Raw genomic sequence first — 16,502 nt, forward strand, 5'->3', positions numbered from 1 at the left:
CTTCACTCCGTACCTACTCGCATTCTTAGTAAACATTATAGCAGACACAACGCAGGTATATAGGATCATTTCTCAGTATAAAGTTCGATAAAAATGCTCATTAGACACAGACGCTTAGAAGGTATTTTTATCGTCCTGAGAATTTGATCGATTGTTGACGAGTTCACTTAATGGAAATTCATCGATAGTAATAAAATTGAAGCAGCTGTAGTGATTTTACACGCTCTTTTATTAGCTCAACCGATTACAAATTTTACACGTCATTACCAAGACTTTATTAGAGACAGCTCTTTATAATGACGAGTAAGCTTTGAAACCGGATGAGCGAATAAAATAGACTGGAAATTTACTACAGCTGTTTAGGTTGGTGCAGTTTAGTGTGAATGCAAATCATGATGGCAATAAAAATCCACATTAATATTATCCACACACAATTAATTTCGTCCCAAAAAGCCGCTGTTTGCGCCAAGTTATCTTGTAACACTAACCTCCAAAATTTTCGCTCCTTATAAATTTCTCCAGCGTGGCCTGTGTGCACCAAATAGTCACGTCGGGCATCCTTGTATCCATTGACCGCCACACCGATGTTGATATAGACAATGTTACAAACTACTTGCAGACAATGCTAGCAGTCTGCAAGTAGTTTGAAATGACACAAGGGAATGAATCATAGTCAGGTGACGGCCGTTATGCAGGGGAGGAGGAGGGGATGCAGATGTATCGCGAAAGTTGGGGAGTGGGGAGGGTTTTAAAATGGAAACCAATGACGTCTGGTTGAATAGGGCATGGAAACCGTCGCAAAATCGAAAGCGCCAAGGATCGGTAACAACCAATATTTTGGAAAAATAATTTATTTAAAAGAATTTATAAAAAAATATTACCTTTAAAAATTAATTCATAATTTATTTTCTTTATTAATTCGACACTTAAACTCTATTTTTATAGTTAATTCGAAAATAAATCAGAATTCTTTTTGTGACGTCATAGACGTCCTTCACTCACGTGACTCTTCGCTTCCGCGGAGCTTCGCCCCTCCTCAGTTTCGTGCCAACCGTCGTCGAGATAAGACGTAAGTACAGAAGCCATGTGCAAGTATTCTTTTCCCAGTGATATACCCACGTCGTTACTGTTTCATCTCAGTGTTTATGAAATCAGGCAGTTTGGTGTGAATTAAGCCGATGATTGTTCGTGAATTCACTGCTTTATTAAGCTTTATTTATTCCAAGTTTAGGATCATGTTTCACCCTTTGCAAAGAATCTCAACGTTCGAAGGAAGTGTTTTTGTGATGTGTTCGCCAAAATTTTTCGTTTTAATCGTTCCTGCCAAAGATACGAGGATAGTGAGGATATTTTGTTTTTATTTTCGTATGTGTCCCTTATGGTCATCGCTTATTATCACATCCACGGTTCAGATTGCTATTATGAAACGGTATACGTCTAAATTGTTCATCATCGTTTGCGATATGGCTAGTAATAAAGTTCCAGTAATGTTTTTTCAGCATGTCTCAGGTCGCGATCATTTTGTCACTAAATTGGATTCTTATTATTTTGTGCTTGATTTGTGTATTTGCGAATCGCGGAAAAAGTGCTTTCCCCAACGTTATTCGTGTGTGCTACTCGGGTGATTTCTTAAGGTTTATGAGGACAGTTTGAATATAATGAGTTGCCTCCCATACTTGGCTGAAAGCGATTGTGATCGAGTTTTAACCTCTTCGGAGCTCTTGACGTATGGATATTCTGAGTGAATTTTTTGGGGCCTTGTCACCATGATGACTTTCCTCCTCTAAGACTTTGCCATTTGACCGCTGATTGCCTTACCTTTCTGCAATCAGTGACATGTGTTATGCCGAGAGCTTACAGGACTCGTTTCTTATTATTTGGTTAAGAGAGATAGAAAAATTCTATTCTTTGTTTATTCAGCAATTGATTGTAATCGCTTATCGCAATTATTAGGGATTCCTTCTGAATTTGACCAACCAATCGACCTTTCACTTTTCGTCTTTTTGTCTTCGTGGCCATAGCAATAAATAAGGAAAGATGATAGAATAAGTAAGTGGATTAACTATCATTCTCCACTCATTACATTTACTATTTTAACCATTCTGTCATCGTAGCAGCTGGATGTTGCTGCGATAATATTTCATAATTCAGCTTTCATGCATTTTATGCTTTTGGTTCGTGCATGATGTCAGCATTATGTTAATGTGTGTCCTTTTCTCATTATTTCCAGTAAATCGAGTCCGAGATAGTGAAATTAGTGGTGTGTTATTTATGCGAGTGATAATTCGTGGATGTCTTCCATTTTGGAAAGAGATCGTGCGCAGTGAATGGTAAGTACCTGAATTTCTTTTTTCACTTATATACAACATTATATTATGTTATATGCGAAAAAGTTGCCATTGGTATGCTAATGATTCTTCTTTTTTATTTGAAATAAGAGCAAGTTTTTTTGACGCATGGTTTTATATACTGTGGTTTACAAATGAGAAGTTTCATTTCTGCTTGGCTTGTTCCTTCGTGATTGGAAGTCTTAAAAAATTCAAATACCACTTAATATTCATGGAACTTAGCGCGGTTACATTTTTATATGCAGATCTGAAGATAGAGATGGCGATTTTTTTTATTTTCATTGCATAGCTTACTAGTTTCAAAATTTACCCTACACCTATTAGTGGCTTCTGTAATTTTACCTACTCTTGAGTATTCGTCATAAATTTTAGCGTCTTCCGAATACGATTGACAAGTGATCACCTGGATAAAGTGGCATTTGGTGAATGATTGACCTTATTGATTTCGATTGTTATATTTTTTGGGCAGTAAATTGGTAACTTTGCGTCATTATCATGTTTATGTCTCCATGTTTACGTGTTAGTGATTCTCCTCCTATAATTCGATAATACCTTATAAAATAGTGTTCGTAGTATTGTCTGATAAACATTTACTGATCACCTATTAAACTTTACTGAGCTCTCTTCTTCGAAACCCCGGCAGCCTTTGATACGTTCTTGCGTTGGTATATACAGTTTGATTCAACGTATTTCAAAGGTTCCTTACTTACTAGTTCTTTTCTTCCGAATGCGTTCAGTTATGAAATCAATTTAGGATCCTGTGTAGTTAGGAGAGCCTTTCCATAGATATTCGCATCTAATGGCTAAATAACCCATCCAACTGTTTTTTCTTTTAGCATTATTGACATTTATCGTCACTTTCTCGTTTTCCATATCTATTCAAAGGGGGATTCCCCTGTCTTTTGATGTCTGTCTATACTTCTTGAGCCGTAGATCATCATAGTTATTGACGCGAATTTTTGTCATTCGCAATGCATTCACTGCTCCAAAGACTTTTGTTTAGGTTCTTCTTCCATTGACGGTTGGCCTTGTTGATGTTGCCATGACTTCCAACAAACTATCTTCAGCCTTTCTCTTCGTGCTTTTGTGAGAGGTGCATCCCATTTCCATCGGCAATACTCATGAAGATTAAGTGATTTAACTCATATTCTGTACGAAGTCGTGTTGCTTCAGTAATTGCCCGATGAGCTTTTCTTATTCTTTATTTGATTTTTTCCATTCGTTATTTCTCTTCTTTTGGTACGTGCTCAGAATTCTGTCTGTCCACCTACTCCTTGTGCACAAACTACACGTCTGCCTTTAGTTTGGTCATTTCACCCTTCCTTATTGTCCGTGTCTCAAATCCATGCGTCAGCACAATCCATACAGAATGTTGTGAGAATTCCTCCCCAGTCTAAAAAATAACGCTGTTTACTAGGAGACTTCCCTTAAATTGATGGTTTTCATTGCCAACGCTATACTTTCTTTGACCTCGGAGGAACGTATGTCATTATTCTTCAGTGTACCGGTTAATCTAGTGTTATTTCTTATAATCTTTCTCTAAACCATATTTATGCAGCTTTCAATTTGGTTTTTTCGCTCTTCCTTGGTGTCCATTCTCACATGCATGCGTCATCACACTCCATACGAAACAGTTCAGGATTTTCTTACTAGTATCAACAACATTGCTCATATTACCGTACTAATTGCACCTGGCTCGGGTCTCGTGTACATATATGACCTTTTGAGCCCCATCAAAGTACCATGAACCCTGAAATTTACTACGAAGAGTTTCTTCCCTGGAAAGGTTTTCTAAGCTAACGAAAGAGAGGCTAAAGTTTTTAAACATGTATACTGTATTTATCGTTATCTGAACAGCCAGAGACGAAAGCAAAGGATTTAGTTATAATATCCCCATCTTGTTTTTGGTGATACCAGACTACAGTTGTTAAAATAGATGCCAACTTATTGGTCCAGTGGGCACTCTATTTCATTTTTGTGTATGCACGAGTCATTATCAGCAAAGTTCACCTGAATATTAAAAATACCCTTGGTGATGTTTTTTTCGCGTGTGCCCTGCGTACTTATGCGGTTTGTTTCATTACGTTTCGTGGCCGTTGCTGGTCACATTTTCTCATTGAATAGGGATGGATTTCCTGTGGAGAGTATTTAAAAGGGTTCGTGGAGGAAAGGAGATTGAAAGGGGAGGGGGTGAAGGAGATGTCATTTCATTTTTTGAATAATAATATCAGAGCAGTATTCCAGGTGTGGCTGATTTTTAAACCACAGTCCCTGCTGAACGCAACCTTCGTCGAACAGCTTATTCTCTTCCATTCCTGTTTTCACGTAGCGACCGCTTTCGCCGATGTATTTTTTGGACAATGTATTTAATGAAATACGGGTTCTTCATTTAAATTATGGCTATCTCAACATTATTAAACTTTAAAAATATTTATATTGTTCCCCTAAATAGTGCTAAAATTAGGAAAAATCCGATGATGATCTACACTCGTCATAAATCGATTTGGCATCGGAAGTTCAGGACGAGTTCATCATTTGAGCGTTAATCACTCGTCTTTTGTTTCTCTTTCGATTTCTTCTTTTGCCTCGATTCCCATCCACTAGTTCTTAAACTATTGCATTCCTCAGACCATCATTCCTGAGGTGTGGCAGATTAAGTTGACAGGTCTTTTTCTAAGGGTTTTTTTTGGAAGGCTTCACTTTGATTTCACTCTTATTACCACTTCCTCATTATTTTATCGAGTGACCCACTCCATCATCTTCGGCAGCAACACATTTCGAATGCTTCCACTCTAGACTTCTTTGCTGCTTTCTTCGTCCATGCTTGCCTCTCATAAAGGAACATAGTCCATATGGTTCATCTGATGAATTCTTTCCTTGCTTTTATGCATGATTATTACCTGTACTACAGTCCAAACAAGACTTGTGTACTCTGTGCCTCTATGTAGATTCGTCTTTACGCGGAAATCCTCCTTTACCCGAGTTATTCTACTTCTGGTCTAGTTAGTCTATTCTATTTTCTTTTGTGCTTCTTCCATTGCTGGCTAATCGGATTCCTCGATAAAAGAACTCTTTCACCTCTCCAGGCTTTGGTTTTTCTATTTTAATATTTACATTGTCTCCTTTCTTTTGATGCTTATCTTAGATTTACTTTTATTGATTTTCGATGGGCTTTTTTCTATTCATTGCCATTTTGAGGGTATTCTTAAAAACCGCTTTCTTGTCTATGACTGCTATGTCATCAGCATATCACAACATGCTACCCAAATCTTTCTCAATAATTTTTTTTTCTCATTTTTAATTAGCTCTGCACACATATCGTCCGTTCCTTTAGTGATATTATTTGCCAGGTCTCATTTCTACGTCAAATGCTGATATTAAGATGTTCGCTTTCATTCCATTCTTTTCTACGTCACTTTCCTCTTCGATCATATTTTGCTTCCTTTGCATCACTCGTGCACTAACGTCTTCGGCTTGAAATGATTATGTGCAGGGGCGCAGCTGAAAATTACGTCTAGGGGGGGTTTAGGCGCAACTAATACTTGGGATGTGGTGGTATTGCATACCCGCCAGGGTAAGCGGGAGGTGCGAGGGCCCTCCTCCAGAAAAAGTTTAAGATACATGGCTCAAGATGGCGGGTTTTACGGCTTTCGGAGGGATATTTGATTAATTCAAGCACTATTCTATAAGTAATGCTAATCCAATTAAGTAAAAAGGATTAAACTTTAAATTTTTCACTGACCTCTGGGGGGGGGTTTATCCTCCAAACTCCCCCCCCCTCGCTGCGCCACTGATTCTGTGTACACAGTAGACTCTTTATTTATGTATGCACTGCACAAACAACAACAAATAATAAGCTTTCGCGATAATTAATTAAAATTTTTTGTGGTATCCCTTTTGATTTTCAGGACTGCTTGAAGGCGATTTGACGTTGAATAGACCAATTTTGAAGTTACATTATGGATATTTTTTTCCATTCTTCTAACAAGGCAATCTTGAGGTCATTCTTGTTTTATATTTGCCTTTACCTTATTCGTATCTCTAGCATACTTCATCGATTTTCTATCGGAATGAGGTGATTGTGGAGGAGTGTTGTCGACTCTGTGAGTGTGTTGTGCTTGATCCACAGCATTGTATTATTTGCCGTGAGTTTTGGGCCAATGTCCTGTGCGTTCGATGATCCCTTTCAAAAAGTGCAAATTACTCTGCCCCAGACGAGCCCATGTACCCCCACACCATCACAGGACCAACCCCATGTTTCACTGCTGCTTTCAAGTTCTTGGGATCAAGCTCAGCATTGTTCCGACGCCACATCATTTGATGACCATCGGATCAGAATATGTTGCTCTCGTCAGTGAAAATCATGCCATCCCACTACTCTAAAGGCTCAGGTTGATGTTCCCGAGCGAAATCTGCCTGTCTCTTGCGATTGATCACGCTGATACACGGCATCCTCCTTGGTACTCGGCCGTGGTAACCGTTTTGCTTCCACGCATTCCGGACTGTACCTACATATGCGTAAACATCACACTTCTGTTGATCAGTAGTTACCTTGGAAGCGCTGGTTTTTGGGCCCTTCTTGATCTCCCGCACGATGAATCGGGAGTCACTGTCAGACAATTTCCGTGGACGTCCGCTTAAGGGCTTGTTTAGAATAGTCTTGGTCTTCCCAAACCGATGTATTATGTCTTAGAAGTTTATCTAGGTCGTCTGACAAGTCCAGCAGTTTGATTCAGTGACTTAAAATGATTAAAGTGTCTAATAATGATCTTTCGCTCAGCTTCAGTCGTCTCAGTTGCCTTTTGCCTAATTTCTGTCAACAATTCAGGTCGCCGTTGGGTCAAAGATGCATTTCACCTCGCCACACATAAATTATAATGTAATAATTATTTAACAACAATAATAATAATTACATTATAATTTATTAAACAATAATTATTTATTTATAAATTATTGAACGATTAATAAAACTTTTTAAAAGCAAACATACGGTGTGTAATTTCAGCTATCACATCTAAGAAAATAGCTAACGGATGTATTATATTCCAGTATTGGTGGAAGTGGAGGAGAAGTCAAGTAGCAAAGGGGGATAAGGGAAGGGGGGAGCAAAATAATTTTTGCCCCCCACTGACCAAACTCCTAGTGCCGGCCCTGCTCACGTGCTCTTTGCTCCATGATTTCAGTGAACTATTTAGTTCACCAAATTCTGTATGGTGGCAGCGCCGTTCAAGGGAACGTATTTTAATGTGCATTGGAAGGAACTGAAGGAATACGATAATATTCGGGTTCGGAAAAATTTTGCCGATTTTGCGAAATTCCTTTCACAGTAGTTAAGTGAAGACCACAGTAGTGTAACTGCGCACCTCATATGCAAAGCAAAGGATATAGTTACCGCAGAAATCCAGTAAGGGGAATACCAAGGTAACTGCCGCTGTGGCAGTGCATACATCGGGAAAACATACAGAGACCTAAAGATACGGCTTCAAAAACACTAAAAAGCCAAAATAGATCACCTAATGCACCTCTCAGACGCAGCTGAGTACACCTGGGGTGTTGCCTATTTACTGTGTTGACTATAGATAGTGTATTACCATGACTGTGCAAAAGTAGTTGGCCAAAGAGAAGAACTATTATCCACGCATCATTAGCCCTTAAATAGTCGCGTCGGGTCCGTCGACCACGACGCATATGTGTAAAGGGCGTTCGAAACAATTGGACCTGAACAAGTCATCTGCAATGCCGACGAAACTATTGTCTACAAAGATAAACACTCGCGACGCATGTCTCGTTAACCTCTCTGATGAAACCAAATGATTTTTTTAACTAACCTTAAGGAAAACGGAAAAAAATTGTTTTGTTGAAAGCATTACTTTTTCAAGTTATTTTGCTGACCATGGCGCCATTTTCACATAGCTAATATTATCTGGCTTTTTTATATTTTTATCTTTATTTACCGTCTTAAATTAGGTACTCCATTCATTTGATAATGACTCCAAAAGTAGTCTCGATATAACTAAATGTCATATTTATCGTGATTCTCAAGGTATAATTCTCATTTTACAGGACGGAAAATGCCCAGGTAATCTCGCAAATTTTGCGGTAACATGTTTGACTTATTATGTGTAAATTGTTTTAATGAAAATAGGCTTAGTTGTAGATGAGTTAATCGAGTTTAAAGCGATGGTTGGTGTTTTAGTTTCAGTGATTGTTTTGTGCATTAGTGAATCATAATGGTCTCTAGATCGCCTTAAAAACTCACTAAAATACACAAAATATTAAAAAATTTTGACCTCCCGGTGGAGTGTGTCCCTCCCAGCATTTGACTCAGGAGCCACCACTGCCCACTTAACTGGTGGGGCCGGGTCAGCGAAACTTGGAAGGTTAGCACATAAAGCGACCTGCATCCTTTGCCTTCACGGCACCAAGAGCCGACGAAGACGGAAGCGAATGCACTCGGACTAGCGAAACGGGAGTCAAACTCCAGGAGTAAGAGCCCAATCGGAATTGAGATAAGCAGATGGAATGCACTGAGGAAACCCGCATCCACGCTCACGTTGAGTGTCTCCTTTCGGGCTCCGTGACGAGGTTTTCCTATTTTTAGATTCATAATTGGACTCACCGTTTATGTCTAAAGAATACGTTGCATCGCAGCCGAGTAGTCCTATTCTGTGCGCGGTAGTTGCGGTGGAGTTCGGGAAGTGTTCGAGTCCGAAGTGATCATACTTTTTTTTTTAAACAAGGCATGGCCCAGACTGCGCAAGTGAGGGTAGCGGACGGAGATTCTGGGTGGGCAAGAATGGGACGAGGAGTGAGGCAAGGCTGTCCTCTTTCGCCGCTGCTCTTTAACGTGTGCGCTGAAGAGATGGTAAGGGAAGCGTGGGATGAGTTAGAAGCTGTAATAAAAGTGGGAGGAATGATGTTCAAATCAGTGAGATTCGCGGATGATCAGGCGTTGATTATAACCAGTCAAATTCAAACTGCCATGCATCGCACCACGCTTGGTTAGCAGCAAGTTCGTTCGTTATTTCATTCCTTCTTTACTTGAACGGATTTCCCTGTAAACTACAGCGTCGTCTGCAAATAATCGTAGCTTACTGTGTACTATTTGACCAATGTCGTAAGAGGGGGCCAACGACACTACTCTGAGGGACGCCAGAAGTGACTCTAACCTCGTTGGAGACTGCGCCGTCTAATACTACTCTTATCACGCGGTCGCTCAAAAGTTCTCTTGTTCAGGAAATGACATCTTCATCTAGACCGTAAGATTTCAGTTTCATTATTAAATTTCCTATGGTACTTTATAAATATATATGGTATGTAATATATTATATCGTTGGCGAAAAGCGCTAACTGGGTTTCGCATGATCTACGTTTCCTGAATTCATGCTGAGTTCTCATTAACAAGTTTTGCGCGACTAGGTGTTTCATTACTGAGCTGACTACGAAGTGTTCAAAGACTTTGCATGAGATGGACGTTAAAGATATCGGCCTGTAATTAGAATCTATTCCTTGTCTCTACTTTTGAATATGCGCGTTACATTAGCAATTTTCCAGTCATTAGGTACTTCGTGTTGCTTGATGGATTCACTGAATATTAACTGCAAGAAGGGGGCAATTTCTGAGGCTAGTTCTCTATATACGCGAGACGGGATTTCGACTGAGTGATTTCAATATATTTTCTATTCCGTTCACACAAATAGGCGGCATATTACGTATGCAGAGATTGTCAACTGTCCCGAATTAGTTCTCAGAAGGCTCGGTGAACTCGTTTTTTAAGTAGGAATTTAATAAATTGGCTTTATCGGAACTGTTTGTCAACACATCTCCATTATTGTTTCTCAGCGAACATACGGTAGATTTTTTACCTTGAACTTCCCGAACATAAGACGAAAATGTCTTTGGGTTATCCCATAACTGCTCTACTAGTGTTTTTCTTTAAATTCGTGAATGCATTCCTGGACGCTTCCTTCGTGGCGGCTTTATACAACTTATATTTTTTAATTATTAACTCGCGTTCATTAGCGGATAGATACGAGATGACTTTTTTTCATTTTAGCATGGCACGCTCTCTGTCGCCTCAATGATTTTCTCACTTCCGCGTCATACCATCTCGATTCTCTTTCTTCTTTTTTGTTTTACTAGGGATGTAGCTATTTATTCCCAGTGTTAGAAGCGAAAGAAAAGTTTTCCATCTACCCTTTACATTAAACTTTATTAATGATTCTTGGAACGCGGGGAAAGGATTTTTCAGATGACTTTCAAACCCATCAAAATCAGCTCTTTTAAAAATGAAAACTTTACGTTTTTCTTTTAAACGTTCAGCTGCATTTAAATGAAACTTTGCAGTTAATCGCAAAACGCATCCCTTGACGGTCACTTATTCCTTTGACGGTGCTCACGTTTATTTCCAAATGAGGTATATTTGTCGCTAATAAATCAAGAATACTTTATTCTCTGACAGGACCGGATGCCATTTTATACAATGAATTTGATGTAAAAGTATGTAATAAGGCCTCGCAAATCACTATAACCCTCTCAATCGAAATGAATCTATACGTCTCCCATTCCATAGAGGGTACGTTGAAATCTCCACCTACAATCAAGTTTCTTTCTGGATTATTGGATGCTATGCTGTTCATTTGGGTTTAAAAATCAAATATTGATTTTATACCTGCGTTAGGTGGTCTATAATACGAGCATAATAATATTGTTTTGAATTTTGGACATTTAATTGAACACCACACAGATTCAACGCTGGTCTCATTTACGGTTACCCCTTGGCTGACGATTGAACTATTTACAGCTATAAATACTCCGCCTCCAGCTTGATTAATTCTATTTTTCCAATAAACGGGGAACGATTTTGGAAAGATCTCATTGTCTGAACCATCATCTGTTGGCCAACTTTCAGTTCCAATAATAACGTAAGACTTTGTAGTACAAATTAAATGGTGGAATTCAGGAATCTTATTTCTTAAAATGCAGAAATTAATCGCAGCCAGGGTTATTACTTCGGTACTAGTACTATTGCGATTCGGGACTATTTCTTTTGCTCTTGTCGATCAGGATATTTTTAGGCTCAGTACCCCTGATAATTGGTATCGCAGATTTTATTGTCTCACCATTAAAATGGCTTGATCCTTGACTGCCTTTTAAATTATGACTCAACTGACGTTTCTCAGGCTTAAAGTTATATCCTGTATTATTATGAATTGGTAACGCTGATTCTGAAACGCTGATCTTTATTTTTAATACTATATTCTCATTTCTGGAAGAACTTTTGCCTGTGAGAACTTTTGAATTTACCCCTTTATTTGTCAACCCACTATTATATCTACACTCATCCCTAATCCCTACTATAAAAAAGACCTACAGTCCTCAAATATGCTACTCGCTATACAGCTAGTCGACTCGGCCGTGTAATAGACTACCTAACGGTTCAGAGGGGTCCGACACTATCGGATTGCCGGCCTATTGTCCACGAAGGAGGCTCCGATGTCCGTGCAGAAACGACGCAGCCTCTGGTTTATGCCTTCCACTCGGCTTCAAACCAGAGAACCACGATCGATCCTCGGGACAAGACTAAAAACCGCCAGCGACATGTCGACCCCATCGGCACCACTTATCCGTGTCACTCTGGAGTCCAATTCCCCGAAGGAATGCAGCATCTCCTCGGATCCACGGTCCATGGCGTCGCTGACGTCAACATTCGCCACGACCTGCACTGTCTCACCGAAATGCCGCACTTGGTAGCTCAGCCTGCGGTTTTTTCTGCCTCACTGCAAAATTTTCCAATTTGCGCTTATGCTTGAGAGTAGTAGCATTAAGAGTATTTACAGATGAGTCATTTGTTATTTTATCGACGATGTACCAGTACTCACGGTTCAATATTCCAGAGAGCTCCAAGTGAAGGTGACATAACTTCTCAGCAGCAATAAAAATTGGCATACGTGAAGTAGGATTACATTCCCGTAAGATAGTTAAGCAGGTTCGCTTGAAGATTTTCTTGGAGTCTGCAGATGATGTTTCACTTTCACGCCAGGAGGAATCGTTTCTGCATCCCGGCACCGTTGTATGAAAGCAAGGAATGAGAGAAGTTTACTCTTCTTATTTCGGAGACATTCCAGTCTTCTTATCTTCTAGTACAAACCATTCTTTACATTTCACATGGCAATATGCCTCAATAGGCGTGTGGCGGGGGATGAATAGGGTTCAAACCCTATGAATACTATTTAAATACACCCTATCCTGGAGGACGATTTATGTGTATGTCGTGGGTGTGTTGATGGTGGCCTAGTTTTTTTATAATAATAACTTCCTGTTCGCGGAAAATCAAATTCCATAACCTGTCTGTTCCGGAAAGTATCTCTCTCGCTGCAATGTATCTTTACGGCCTGAAAATATAGTCCAGTTCTTGCACTATGTCCTCTTTTTCGCTCTTGATAGGAGGCCATTCTCAATATTCCAAGCTACGTAAGACTAGAGCGAAATCGCTGAATGGCCCTGAGTGGCCCTCAACTAAATTCGAGACTATTAAAAGCTATCTGTTAAAGCTATCTATTAAAGCTATTAGCGCTATCTGTTCGCCCGGAGTATTTCTTTTAACGGATTCCGCCCATTTTCTTCGATGTTTCATTTCTTTGCATCAGTTCGCTAACTTGGCCAGCGACCCCGCCGACCGATTTCCAACTTTCCTTCCACGACCTTCATTATTAAACATAGTTATCGGCTACCAATTAAGCCTCCCACTGCCAACTCCATACTTAGACATATTTTTACCAACGATCTTAAATTTGATTGACCTTGCATCTACTTCGCTATGGCAACAACTGAACCGATTTAATTTTGTTTAATTATGTTGCTGAAACTTGAAATGCGTCTACCGGTTAACTGTAACTTATCCGGCGGTGTAAATCGACTTTGAATATAATCATTGGAATCGGGTTTAATTAGGTTAAATTTTTGAATTCGTGATGACGGAAGAACACGCACAAGTTTATAATTTTCCTCTCTTAAATCAAACTTGCATGGTCGTTTAACAAGGGAAGACGGCTATTTACGGATGTTTATTTTTAAATGATTATGTTAATGAATTCTGCTAACCGTTGCTTTGAGTAAACCTTCCTCAAAGTATCATCAGCTAGTCACCCACCATTTCTTTCCCTTGTGTGACCTTGTTGGTCTAATCCCATGATCTGGTGTCTTGTGTGTGTGAGCTAATTGTTATTTCGCTAGCATATTTTTGCGTCATATACATCGTAAGTCCTCGTCATTCCCCCATTACAACACCCTGAATTTTTTCTTCCCACCCCAACTGTAACAAGAATGTGTTTGGGTACATTGTTCGACACTTTGCGAATGATGGAAATCCGTGTCACTAAGGTCGGCGTCAGTTAGATAAAAGCGTGGAGAAAACAGAAGTGCGTGTGTCTCATCGACACGGAATGGCCATTAGTTGATTTTAAATGGAAACTTGAAGCTTGTGCGTAGTGGAAGGGCTCCATATTAGCAATAAAAGACAATATGTATTTTATTGCAGAATATGTCTTTTATTGAACTATTAACAAAAGTTTCTTCAAAATCACATTTTTGCTCCTCACTCACATAATCGCATCTTGAGCAAAGTGCTGAGCTCGATAATGATTATTTCATAGAATTGGTGCCTTTTTTAGTTTTATTAGACGGTACCACAGAGTATACTCATGATAGTACCTGCCTTAGGTGGCAGTTTGCCATTAAACAGTAAGCCAATCAGTGAAAGCCTTTGATACCGATGGAATAATATGGTGTGATGTAACGTTCGAATTAAGTATGGCAGCTTCTGTTTACATCTGGTGACAGATTCAAAGTTACATCGACACATCTAAGTTGTTGAAATATTGATAAAATCGCTTATTGGTTCACAACATCTAAAAGCGGTGAAACTGAATTTGGAATGGTCATTACATGAAAAACTCACAAATATCTTTTAGTAGTACACAGTAGCAACGAAGGCGTCAACGACCATCGCTGGTAATAGGATCCATCTAAATTTCTCTAGATTCAATTTCATGATTAGCATAGTAGTTGGAATGCAATTGTCTGAATAAGTAGTCCATCTAAATGATATTAATAGGGTAGTTTCCTTCATCAAAGAAAACGAAAGGCATTGATTGCGATTCGTTACCCACCATTAGTGTATTCATAATATACAAATTTTTTGGTTTTATAATTCCCAGTTTAGAAGAATGGCAATACTTATCACATCTGCTATATTATTTGCGAAACTATTGAATCAAGGTCTTTGTTGAAAATTAATTAGCACGATTTTTACGTTCTCCCGTATTGATTAACGTCCATTAATTATTTTGCAATTGCAAGATAGATAATGCTTAGCAATAAATAAATTACTTACGGTATTGTCATTCTTACTAACCATAGAAATAACTAGGGATGGACGGATCCAGGATTTTTTTGGATCCGGATTCGGATCGGATCCTTGATTTTCAGAGCCGGATCTTTCGGATCGGATATTTTCGGATCCAAATGCATTTTCAAATTCCGGACGGTGAGATTCTCCCGATGATTGTTCAATCTCTTGGGAAGAGTCACACTATGTGCCAGTCGTATTTTGCTATTTTTATTTTCCACGGCTGAAATTCTCTTACGAAACCTCTGCGAGAGCTTTCTAGCAAATTGGTTCATGAGTAGGACAAGATTCAAATTCAAAGATAAAATCGGAACTCTTTCCACCCTTACGGGCGTTGCATTCACTGAAGCTATTATTTAAATTTCGGATCCAGATCCAATGTCTTCCGCGACTTTGGGTCCGATGAAGAGCAATATCCGCGGATATTTGGATCCGAGGTATCCGATCTGACGATCCCTAGAAATAACGTTAATTTTCCCTCTGAAATCCTGCACATCTATTGAGAAAAAACTTGCACCATTAATGTTTTAGTGACGCATGTCATTGAAAGCGTCATAAATTTGAAAATTGAAAGATATTCAGTCAACGGATAAGAATTTATGATATAGGAACTTAAAGATTCCTTCACATTCCTGACTTTGTCCTTTGCTTGTTACGTGACAGTAATGAATTCAGTTGATCAGACAAGAATACTTTAAATATTAAAAACAAACTAATGTAGAATTACTGGGGTAACATGGCAATGAAAATTTGGCATATAACTGTAATGTAGTAATTAACTTTACTTGTCAGTGACTTTTTTATAAACGAATTAACTTCAAAATTACATTGTGATTTCTTTTTTTATATATTTCAGGGTGAACGGAGAACATTTTTACCAGGAGTAAATAGATTGTGCAGTTATCAAAGCATTGAGACTACCGATACAATGAAAGAGATAGTACGGAAGGCGTATTTGCGGCAGATGGATCTCCTAACAAACAGGGGTTTGCAGTGATGTGCAGGACGCTGCCATTCACTGAGGGTTTTTCCATTGCATTCAGTGGTTTAATATGTTGTATTTTCCCCAACAGAGTTATTTCCTAAAAACTCATATGATTTTGGTATATACCGAGGTATTAAGGTTATATGAGATCTTTATTTATAAAGTTTATCTAGAGATCCGACCCGATCTCTTAAGACAAGAGTTTTGGTGATAATCGAAGTGGTGTATATGGTTTAATTGGGTAATTTTAGAGAGCTCTCGTGAACTACAAGTTCACAAAAAATTTGGTAAAAAGAGAATGCTTGCAACATTCGAAAAGTCGACAAAAACACCAAAGGTACCAATAAGTGGGAAAAGTGTCCCTTTCATATTAAGGTTAAGCCGGCGTAGAGATCTCATGAACGCAAGCATAAAGGTACCATATTGAGAAAAATGATGTGTGCGATTATGATTTCTTTGATTTCGGGATGTTTTTTGGGGTAACTGTGAGTGTTGTATAATCTGAATGTGTGCACTAACCACTTCTATTACAGGTTGACATAGAAGAAAGAAGACAACGATTGGAGCTCGAAGTATGAAGGAAATGAGCGATATGCGTGTGAACTTTGCGTTTCGTCCGATGCGCAGCGTAATTGAGCGAAACTTGCGTTTGGATCGACGAACGATCAAATTATGCGTGTGATTCGTGTGTCCTCCGTATAAAGGAGGAGAAGAAAGAAGACACCAAGACAAGAGGACAACACCATGGAAGAAGCGAGAG

The 16,502-nt window shown here is 39.0% G+C and overlaps 1 long non-coding RNA gene across 1 annotated transcript; it reads left to right on the top strand.

Annotated features, from left to right (window-relative positions):
- The first annotated feature begins 2,236 nt into the window (after window positions 1–2,236).
- Window positions 2,237–16,065, top strand: LOC124158287. Its single transcript, XR_006864758.1, has 2 exons — window positions 2,237–2,330; window positions 15,614–16,065. It is a non-coding gene; the product is annotated as an uncharacterized LOC124158287 (long non-coding RNA).
- Window positions 16,066–16,502: the final 437 nt, after the last annotated feature.

This window comes from Ischnura elegans, chromosome 4 (genome assembly GCF_921293095.1).
Source record: "Ischnura elegans chromosome 4, ioIscEleg1.1, whole genome shotgun sequence".
Classification (NCBI taxonomy): Eukaryota; Metazoa; Arthropoda; class Insecta; order Odonata; family Coenagrionidae; genus Ischnura; species Ischnura elegans.